At 37.8% G+C, this 11,978-nt stretch overlaps 1 non-coding gene across 1 annotated transcript; it reads right to left on the bottom strand.

The window, feature by feature from the left end:
* Positions 1-5,999: 5,999 nt before the first annotated feature.
* LOC142874917 (U6 spliceosomal RNA) lies at positions 6,000-6,102 on the bottom strand. Its single transcript, XR_012922497.1, has one exon. It is a non-coding gene; the product is annotated as a U6 spliceosomal RNA (small nuclear RNA).
* Between the last annotated feature and the right edge of the window lie 5,876 nt (positions 6,103-11,978).

Here is an 11,978-nt window from a genome sequence, read left to right as displayed (position 1 = left end):
AGATTTTTAAATGTAGGTGTAGTTAACTTGGTAGAACATTGGGGAATGTGAAGTTAGGGAACAATCTGTTACTGGAATAGGAATTCAACATTTTCAGTTCTCCAAAATTTAAAACACTTGATTTCTTGGGTAAAAGTTGTTTATCAAGAATCAATGTGGTTCATTGCCTGTAATCCTAGCACTCTGGGAGGCTGAGGTGGGAGGATTCCTTGAGGCCAGGAGTTCAAGACCAGTCTGAGCAAAAGTGAGACCCCTGTCTCTACTGAAAATAGAAAAATTAGCCAGACATGGTAGCATGTACCTGTAATCCCAGCTACTGGGGAGGCTAAGGCAGAAGGGTCGCTTGAGCCCAGGAGTTGGAGGTTGCAATGAGCTATGATGATGCCACTGCACTCTAGCCCGAGCAACAGAGTGAAAACCTATTTCCAAAGGGAAAAAAGGTGGAAAAGAAAGTTATCAAACTGCTTTGAAGATGCAATAACAAAGCCCTCATCTTATTAAGAGCACTGGGTTTTGCTTATAGATATTATTTCAAGTTGTGTATTTACATTTCACCTACATAACCAATTATATGTGCAATGCCTGGTAGTTTTACACTTTAGGGTAGGAGTAGAATTGCTAGTAACAAATAGAATTTAAGATTGCTTAAAGAGTAAGTTTGGCCAAAGAAAAACTTAGACATAGTGTTAAAAACTACAGCCATTTAACATGTGCTTTAATTTATACTACTTGGATCCTTTATGAGCTCAGATGTCTTGAGGACAGCAAATCATTAAAACATGAAATTAAGCTATGTGACAAATTAGTTTCAGTAAATCAGGAATATCTAATTCAAAGTTCACAAACCCCAAAATATTCCATCCAATAAAGTATATTCCCAAATGTTGAATTCAAGCTTTCATCACTAAGAAATATAAATAGGCGATAATTCTTCAAGATTTAAACTGTAAGCTTTGTAAGTAGCAACTGCTTCATTTATCTGCCTGCTCCCATTTGTGGATGAGACCCTGTCTCAAAAAAACAAAACAAAACAAAAAAACCACCAACAAAACAGACTAACTCAATTCTGATAGAGATCATAGCAGACAGATGAGGAGTGACCTTCCACACATTTTGACCTTTTGCATCAGGATCCAAAGAGTTAATTCATTGTTCTGTTGAACACAAAGTTCTTCCCCAAATGATTGACACTAGGAATGAGCTATTAGGGGTTTGAATCAATTCATTTATTTTACATATAAGTAAATCTATACTTATCTTACTCATGCTTTTGTCTTATATACTTTGTTATAGTTAAAGCAATATTAACTCCTGTAAGAGTATCTTCCACAACTACTCAGTACCAACTGGCTTACCCTTTTCTTCCTCTTTTGCTACATAAAATTGTCTAGTGTCTCTTCAAAGCAAATCGAAATTCAGCCTATAACATGTACCCTGGGACAAATTTAGAACATGGTTTCTGCATTATCACCAGTCATCAAAGTTTAAAAAAAGAAAAAGTGCTCCTTATAACGCGTAAAGCATAGTACACTGCCTTACATGAAATTTGGTCATGGAGTGTACTCACAAGGGAGCAAGCATTGACAATGTAAAGGATGGATATGACTGTGCCCTTCTGATGCCTAAGAATCTGGCAAGAAATAAATGTTACATTTTTTCAATTGCCATGAGGAAATATGTTGGGATGGGTGACATAATAATTTTACAGAATTTTGGGGAAAGCTCATTTAAATTAATTTTGAGTTCTCTTAATAAAAGCAAAATAAATAATTGTTCTATATGGTTCTTTTGACATAGGAAAGAGTGATTTACTAAAAACTGAGTTTATTACAAAGTACGAGTTTCCTTTGGAATTTACATATGAGAACATACTGAGTGAAATTAATGGAAGAGATAAAAGTGTAATATACCATATTCATGATATATAAAGTGTATAAATTGTCTATGAAAGTGTAAAACAGTGAAGTTTAACAAAATTCTAACAGGCATACCTGCAAGGAAAGTTAAACTGCTGACATAAGGGGATAAATGTGCTTAAAGAATCTGGTGTCTCTACTGAGGCACAATAAAGCAACAGGAAAGATTATGGGTCTGAGGTAACTGGCTAGCAATTGGGAAAATAATCTAGGACCAAAGTAATTGACCAAAAGAGGAAAAACTTAAGGGGTAGGGAAGTAGATGGGCAGTGGAGAAGAATAATTAAACAGATAATTTGCAAAGCTCTGGAGTTGGACAACAAGTAATAAGAAAAAATTTTAAAATATGGATTTAGACCAGGTGTGGTGGCTCATGCCTATAATTCCAGCACTTTGGGAGGCCAAGGTGAGAGCATCGCTTGAGGCTGAGAATTTGAAACTAGCTTGGGCAACATAGCCAGCACTGTCTCTACAAAAATATTTTAAAAAGCGTGGCGTTATATACCTGTAGTCCCAGCTACTCGGGAGGGTGAGCTAGAAAATCGCTTGAGCCCAGGAGTTTGAGCTGCAATGAGCTGTGATGGCACACTGCACTCCAACCCAGCCTGGGCAACCAAAATTGCAAATGTGTACATTAAAAAGGACTGGGAAAGTTTGCATTAAGAACTTAAAGTTTACTCAGTGTTTAAAGAGCTCATATTCTAAGAAAAACATTAAAATATTTTGATAATGAAAAGAGAATTCACAAAGGAAATAATGGGAGAGGGAATTCTAATAATTAGCTTACAAAAATATGTCTTTACTTTGACTAATGATGAGAGGAAATGTTTTATCATGTCAGGCCTAACCCAACTTCCTTTCATTGGATTCATTCATTATAATAACATTGAGTTTACTATATATTAGACACTGTGATTGATGCTACCATACAGAACAGTGCCTATATAGTTAATATTGTGTACTTAAAAATTTGCTAAGAGGGTAAATCTTATGTAAGTATTCTTATAACAATAATAAAGTGAGTGGGAGGAAACTTGCAAGTGGTAGATGTTTATGACATTGTAGTGATGGTTTCATTGATATATACTTATCTCCAAGCTCATCGAGTTGTATATATTAAATATGCACAGCTTTTTATATGTCAATTATACCTCAAGTACTTTTTTAAAAAAAATTCAAAATAGATCATATCCTGGGCCATGAAATAAGTCACAATACATTTAAGAAGCTTGATACCATATCTGGAAAATCCCTAAATATTTGGAAATTAAACACTTCTAAATAACTTGCTTAAAAAGAAATTGCAAGAAAAATGAGAAAATATGTTGAACTGAAGGAAAATGAAGACAATATACCAAAAGCTTCATAATGCAGCTAAAGAAGTGCTTAAAGGATAATTTATAGTATTAAATGCATATGTGAAAAAAGAAGAAAGATCTTGAATCAAGCATCTTAGTTTCCATCCTAAAACTAGAGAAGAGCCAGTTAAACCTAAAGTAAGCCAAAGGAAGGAAATGATAGAGTAGAAACCAATAAAATTGAAAAACACTGAAAAAAAAAATGGAAGCCACTTTGAAAAAAAATTGATAAACCTTTAACCAGACTGACACAAATTGCTGATATCAGTAATGAAAGGGGACATGAATACAGAATTTACTGATAATAAATATAAACTCATTCAATAACATGAAATGGACAATTTTTTTGGAAGACACAACTTACTGAGGTCACTCAAAGTCTAACAGTTCTGCAAAAGGTTAAATAGTCACCGTATAACTCAGTATGTATACATGCTTATGTATATGCACCAAAGAAATGAAAACATGTCCACATAGTAACTTGTACATGATTGTTCATAGCAGCATTATTCATGATAGGCAAAGAGTGGAAAACCCAATTGTCCATCAGCTGATGAATGGATGAATGAAATGTACTATATCCACAAAAAGGAATATTCTTCAGCTGTAATAGATGAATTGTATGCTATGCGAATTATATGTCAATAAAACTGTTTTCAAAAAAGGATATAGGAAATGTGAATAGTCATATACAGGAAGGAAATTGAATTTTTAATTCCATCCCACAAAGAAAATTCTAGTTCCAAGCCAGGCGTGGTGGCTCACGCCTGTAATCCTAGCACTCTGGGAGGCTGAGGCAGGCAGATAGCTCAAGGTCAGGAGTTCATAACCAGCCTGAGCAAGAGCAAGACCCTGTCTCTACTGTAAGTAGAAAGAAATTAATTGGCCAACTAATATATATAGAAAAAATTAGCTGGGCATGTTGGCACATGCCCATAGTCCCAGCTACTCGGGAGGCTGAGGCAGTAGGATTGCTTGAGCCCAAGAGTTTGAGGTTGCTGTGAGCTGGGCTGACGCCACGGCACTCACTCTAGCTGGGACAACAAAGCGAGACTCTGTCTCAAAAAAAAACACAAAAAACAAAAAAAAAACACTGCTGAGAGAAATTTTTAAAGACTCAAATAAACAGATAACATGTTCATGGATCTAAGACCCAATATTAAGTTGCTACTTGTCCCCACATTGAATTGGATTATAGATTCCAGTCAAAATTTTGGAAGGCTTTCTCTTTAATTTGAAAACCTCAAGTCTATACGGAAATGCAAATGACCTAAAATAGTTAATACAATTTCTAAAAGAAGAACATTGGAGGACTTACACTATTTATAAAGCTGTGTGAAGACTGTGGTGTTGGTATCAAAACAGATGAACATAGCAATGGAATAGAATAGAGTCCAGATATACATCTGCACATATATGGTCACTTGTAAGGTACAAGTGGAGGAAAGATAGTTTTTCCAACAATTAGTGATGGAAAAATTGAATTTCTCAGTACAAAAGTATGAACTTTGATCCATACCTCTATAATGTACAAAATTTGGTTTTAAATGCAGGATAGATATAATCGTAAAACATTAAAAAAATCTAAAAGAAGGTATAGGAGAAAAACCTTTGTGACCTTGTGATAGTCAAAGATTTCTTAGAAATTACACCATAAGCATGAATGATCCATAGATGAAATAATTGATGTTGGACTTGACATTCGAAAGAAAATGAAAAGACAAACCAGGAAATGGGAAAAATATTTGCATAGCACATATCTACTAAAGAATATGTAATCAGAATATATAATGAACCCACTAAACTCAATAAACAACAAATAGCCCAATAAAAATGGACAAAAGATTTGAACAACACTTCACCAAAGATATACAAATAGCTAATAAGATGTGTAGCATGATTAGTTAATAGGGAAATGCAAATTAAAATTACAGTGAAAGGGCCGGGCGCGGTGGCTCACGCCTGTAATCCTAGCTCTTGGGAGGCCGAGGCGGGCGGATTGCTCAAGGTCAGGAATTCAGAACCAGCCTGAGCAAGAGCGAGACCCTGTCTCTACTATAAATAGAAAGAAATTAATTGGCCAACTGATATATATATAAAAAAAAAAAAATTAGCCGGGCATGGTGGCGCATGCCTGTAGTCCCAGCTACTCGGGAGGCTGAGGCAGAAGGATCGCTCGAGCCCAGGAGATTAAGGTTGCTGTGAGCTAGGCTGACGCCACGGCACTCACTCTAGCCTGGGCAACAAAGCGAGACTCTGTCTCAAAAAAAAAAAAAAAAAAAAAATTACAGTGAAATACTACTATGTACTATTAGAATGACTAGAATTTAAAAAGACTGACCGTATCAAGTGTTGGCAAGGATATGGAACAATTCTGCCTCATACACTACTGGTGGGAACATAAAATAGTACTACAATTTTGCAAAGCAGTTTGGCAGTTTTTTAAAAGGGTAAGCTTAAACCTATTATGCGACTCAATCATTCTACTAGACATTTACCAAACTATTACCCCAAGAAAATGAAAGCAAATGTGTATACAAAGATTTGTACATGAATGTTCATGGCATCTTTACTTAAAAACTAGAATCGATCCCACTGCCCACCAACAGATGAGTATGTATGATAAAGCCAGACAATGGAAAACTACTCAGCAAATAAAGCTAATGAATGACTGATACACACAACCAAGTGGATGAATCTTTATTTTTTAAATTTTTATATTTAAAAATATATGTAACATTTCATGAATTTGTGTGTCATCCTTGCACAAGGGCCATGCTAATCTTCTCTGTATTGTTCCAATTTTAGTATATGTGCTGCTGAAGCAAGCATTGAATCTTTTTAAAAAATCAAAAAATAAGATGGATAAAACATATATATTGAATGATTTCATTTATTCAAAATTCTAGAAAATGAAAACTAATGTATAGTGACAAAAAGCACATTAGTGGTTGTCTGAGGAACAGAATGAGGGCGGGAGGAAGGAATTAATTAGCATGAGGAAATTTGGGAGGCAAGATGGGTATGTTCATTTTTTATTGTGCAGATGGTTTCACAAGTGAATACATGCATCAAAACGTATCACTTTGCCCATTTTAAATATTTGTTTATTATAGGTCAATCATACCTCCATAAAGCTATAGGAGCTTTATGCTCCATAGAGCATATCTCATTTTATTGCACTTCACTTTATTGAGCTTCACAGATGGTGCACTTTTTACAAATTGAAGATTTGTGTCAACACTGCACCAAGCAAGTCTATCAGCACCATTTTTTTGAACAACATATGCTCGCTTTGTTTCTTTGTGTCACATTTTGGTAATTCTTGCAATATTTCAAACTTTTAAATAATATATCAGTTATGGTGATCTGTGATCAGTGATCTTTGATGTTATTATTATAATTGTTTTGGAGCACCATAAACTGTTCCCATATAAAATGGTGAATTTAATTGATACATGTTGTTTGTGTTCTGACTCCTCTACTGACTAGCCACTCTTCCGTCTCTCTCCTCCTCAGGCCTCCCTGAGACACAGCAATATTAAAATTAGGCTAAATAATAATCCCATGTATTCAAGTGAAAGGAGGAGTCACATATCTCTCATTTTAAATCAAAAGCTAGAAACGATTAACTGTATTGAGAAAGGCATGTCAAAAGCTGTGATAAGCCAAAAGCTAGGTCTCTTGCACTAAACAGTTAGCCAAGTTGTAAATGTAAAGTTATAGAAGGAAATTGAAAGTGCTACTCCAGCAAAAATATAAATGATAAGAAAGAAAAATAGCCTTATCGCAGATATGGAGAAAGTTTTAGTGGTCTGGTTAGAAGATGAAACCAGCCACAACATTCCCTAAGCCAAAGCCTAAAACAGAGCAAGGCACTCTCATCAATTCTTTGAAGACAGAGAAGTGAGGAAGCTGCAGAAGTAAAGTTTGTGGCTAACAGAGGATTGAGAAAAAGCCATTTCTGTAACATAAAAACACAAGGTGAAGGAACAAGTGCTGATGTAGAAGCTGCAACAAGTTATCCAGAAGATCTAACTAAGGTAATTGATGAACAACAGATTTTCACTGTAGACAAAACAGCCTTCTATTGGAAGATGCCATCTTAGGACTTTCATAGTTAGAAAGTATAAGTCAATACCTGGTTTCAAAGTTTCAAAAAACAGGCTGACTCCCTTGTTAGGGACTAATGCAACAGATGACTTTAAGTTGAAGCCAATGTTCATTTACCATTCTGAAAATCCTGGGGCCCTTAAGAATTATGCTAAATCTACTCTAACTGTGCTCTATAAATGGAACAACAAAGCCTGGATGACAGCATTTGTTTACAGCATGGTTTACTGGATATTTTATGCCCACTATTGAGACCTACTGCTCAAAAACAAAAAGAAAAAAAGAAAAAAGAAAAAAATCCTTTCAAAATATTACTACTCATTGACAATGCACTTGGTCATCCAAGAGTTCTGATGAATATGTACCAGAGATTAATGTTGTTTCATGTCTACTACCACAACATCCATTCTGCAGCCCATGGATCAAGGAGTAATTTCAACTCTTAAGTCTTATTATTTAAGAAATGCATTTTGTAAGGCTATAGCCACCATATATAATTATTCCTCTGATGGTTCTGGGCAAAGTCAATTGAAAACCTTCTGGAATGGATTTACCATTCTACATACTACTAAGAATATTTGTGGCCAGGCGTGATGGCTCACGCCTGTAATCCTAGCACTCTGGGAGGCCGAGGCGGGCGGATTGCTCGAGGTCAGGAGTTGGAAACCAGCCTGGGCAAGAGCAAGACCCTGTCTCTACTAAAAATAGAAAGAAATTAATTGGCCAACTAACATATATATATAGAAAACATTAGCTAGGTATGGTGGTGCATGCCTGTAGTCCCAGCTACTTGGGAGGCTGAGGCAGAAGGATTGCTTGAGCCCGGAAGTTTGAGGTTGCCGTGAGCTAGGCTGACACCATGGCACTCACTCTAGCCTGGGCAACAAAGTGAGACTCTGTCTCAAAAACAAAACAAAACGAAAGAATATTTGTTATTCATGGGAGGAGGGCAAAATATCAATCTTAACAGGTCAAAATAACAATATTGGAAGAAGTTGATTTCAATCCTTACGTATGACTTTGAGGGATTCAAGACTTCTGTGGAGGAAGTAACTGCAGATGTGGAAATAGCAAGAGAACTAGAATTAAAAGTGGAGCCTGAAGATGTGACTAAATTGGTGCAATCTCATGGTAAAACTTGAATGGATCAGGAATTGCTTCTTATGGATGAGTCAAGAAAATGGTTTCTTGAGATAGAATCTACTTCTGGTAAAGATGCTGTAAACATTGTTGAAAAGATTTAGAATATTACATAAACTTAGTTGATAAAGCAGTGGCAGAGTTTGATAGGATTGACTTCAATTTTAGAAGAAGCTCTACTGTGGGTAAAAAGTTATCAAACAGCATCACATGCTGCAAAGAAATCTTTTGTGAAAGGAAGAGTCAGATGATGTGGCAGATTTCATTGTTGCCCTATTTTAAGAAATTGCAACCACCACCCTGATCAGTCAGCAGCCATCAACATCCAGGCAAGAACCTCCACCAAGAAAAAGATTATGACTGCCTGAAGACTCAGATGACTGTCAGCATTTTTAATGTTATTTTTAAATTAAGTTTTTCATTGAGTTTAAACATAATGCCATTGTACACTTACTACAGTATAGTGTAGCCATATCTTCTATATGCTTTGGGAAACCAAAAATATATTTTTACATATATATACATGCGACTTGCCTTATTCTGATATTCGCTTTATTGCAGTGGTCTGGAAACCAATACACAATATTTCTAGGGTATGCCTGTATTTTTTTTTTTCCATAACATTGTTAAGAAAATGAAAGCAAGCTACAGACTGGGTGAAAGTATTTGCACAGTATATATCTGAGAAAGGACTTTTATCCAGAACACATAAAGAACTTTTATAACTCAATAAGAACACAAGCATATTGACTTTAAAATGGGCTAATGATTTAACAATCACTTTACCAAAGAAGCTATGCACCTAGCCAAAAAAATTTACAAAACTATGCTCAACACCATTAGTAGAGAAATGGAAACCAAAATCGTAATGGGATACCACTTTACACTCACTATGACGGCTAGAATTAAAAAGAGTGACAATATCAAGTGTTGGAGATGGCGTGGAGTATCTGAAACCCGCAAATACTGCTGTTGGAAATGTAGAAATAAATATTACAGCCACTTTGGGAAACAGTGGGCAGTTTCTTTGGAAATTTGTTAGATTTCAAAAGGTGGACCATTCGCTTGTACTGCCTCTACTCAGAAAGCAAAAGAAAGACTTCTAAAAAGAAAACGCAAGCCGTTAACTCCTCGACATGGGGGTGAGAGTTAAAAAGCAAGCCACGTGAGTCTGACAAGCGGGTCGGAAACAAATTCAGAGGGAAAGGCACGAGCGGGGACGAAGGAAACAGGAAAAGGTGAAGGAGGCGGGCAAAGGCCATCCGGTGTGAACCTGGCCGCCCAGCTCTTTATGCGCCCAGGGCAGCTGGGGCCTCCCTCGCTCCGCGCATCTGGGGGCCGGGCGCGGGCGAGCCCCCACGAGCCTGGCGGCAGCGGGCGCGGGGAGGTCGGGGAGCGAGGGGCGCGAGCCCGCGGGCGCCTGCACCGCGCCAGGTGCGGCTCGCGGGGTCCCCGGGCGGGAGGCTCACTCTGCGCAGCCCTCGCCTCCCGGAGCAGCGAGGGGGTGGGTGGAGCCGAGCCCGGGGCCGCCCCCCGGAGCCGCCCCCGCAGCCCCGGCCCCCGCCCACAGTCACTCATCCTCAGTAGTAGGAAAAAAAAAAAAAGAGGTCAGGAAATGAAACAGGGAAGCGAGCGCGCGCTTGTAAATCATGTAAGTAGTCTTTTAGCGCCATAGAAGGGTCTCAAGAATGAGGAAGATACAACAGACGTTTCTGGTAAAAAAAAAAAAAAAAAAAAGAATGAGGAAGAAAACCACATTTACTCTGTCCGTGTGAAAAATGGACTTGGCCTAGAGGCACGTTGACCAGTTTCACTTGACTATTATATAATATTTTTGTCACCAGTATAGGCACTGTAAGTACATACCAGCTAGTCTGAAAATAGGGTTGGTGTTATTATCTGCCATCCTCCCATATCCAGTGCAGTAAACCAATGTTGCATGAATAAAGCCAATGAAAAGATCCCTGGTTGGGATTTGGCTTTCAGTTAGGAAATGAAGATTAAATTTAAAAAAAGCTAATATTCTGACCTTTATCAAACAGAAATTGCTCTTAGTTTCCACTTCTAAATCGTGCCAGAAAGGTATTAATGTGTATTTTTAACGGTGGTCCTAAGAAACTCTCAATTTCTATTTTACGAATCAAGACTATTTTACTTCAGGTTTTTTTTTTTTTTTTTTTTTTTTTGAGACAGGGTCTGGATCTTGCTCAGAGCCGGTCTTGAACTCCAGAACTCAAGCGATTTTTCTGCCTTGGCCTCCCAGAGTGCTAGGATTACAGGCGTGAGCCACTGTGCCAGGCCTTTAGAATTGAAGGTGGCTACATTAAACAATAGATTTTCAATGTAGACAAAACAGCCTTTTGTTGGAAGATGCCATCTAGGAGGGGCACTGCAGTTGTTTAGGAAATCATGCATACCCTAGATATGATATTTGTTAACCAGAATATCTTATATACTGAACAGAATGGAAATTATTTCCTATGGCTGGACATGGTAATACTAACAATTTCATGATGGTATTATTAGCATTACTATTATGGCTCTGAATTATAGGGTCTTTCTTATCTGCAAGTTGGATTTGAATGTGCCAATTCAAAGGCTAATTTGAACTTCATGTGGCTACACAGATGAATTAAAGAACATTTCCAGACTGTTTATTAGTGCCAAAGTTTATAAGCAACATTAAAGACCTGTTTCATCATAGCTTTTCAAATTTCTGTACTCAGAAATTTGTATTCTGTACTCAGAAACTGTATTCAGTTACTGTATACATTTTACCCTTTTTTTCCAATGTGAGGTCTGCTTCTGTATAGAGGCTCAAGTAATTCCCATTATGCCATGCCCTGTGTACCTTCTGGAAATTACCTGGTCTAGCTCATGGACATTTAAGGTCCAGGACATTTCCAAGTCTGGTTGTGGAAGGGTTTGGAAATTTTTCACCACCACTAGGTGGAGGACACCTGCGGTGGTGGTGGGGCGGTTTTAAAATATGAAGGGAAAGTAGGAAAAGTGAATTGTGATTACGGTTCCAGGGCTCCAAACCCCAAACCCATCTTGGAGTTAGGGAACACTCAGGTCACCATTCCATGACCCATGGCCCTACGCCTTCCAGATGTAGGTCTCTAATAAGCCAAACTTGAGGTTACAAATTCCATCCTCCAATGAGACACTCCCTTCTCCAATCTGGGAGGACCCCAGGGCATTTCTAAACATGGCCATGTCCAGCTTGCAGGAATCTGTGCGTTGCAAATAAAAGATGACAGGAGACTACAGCCCATGAATTCGAGCAGCGACAGCTCAGCAACAACCTTCCAGTGAAAGGAAATTGGAGACGTCTAGATTCTCTCCCTGCTTCCCCACCTTTTCTTACAGAAGCATCCTCCCACCTTCCTGCCCTCCAGGCTAAGACGAGCTCTCTAATCGTTCTGAAAACCTCTTGTGCCCTCATCCT

This window comes from Microcebus murinus, chromosome 1 (genome assembly GCF_040939455.1).
Source record: "Microcebus murinus isolate Inina chromosome 1, M.murinus_Inina_mat1.0, whole genome shotgun sequence".
In the NCBI taxonomy this organism is placed as follows: Eukaryota; Metazoa; Chordata; class Mammalia; order Primates; family Cheirogaleidae; genus Microcebus; species Microcebus murinus.
Note: the sequence above shows the minus strand (reverse complement) of the source record. Positions and strands in the feature narration are given on the sequence as shown.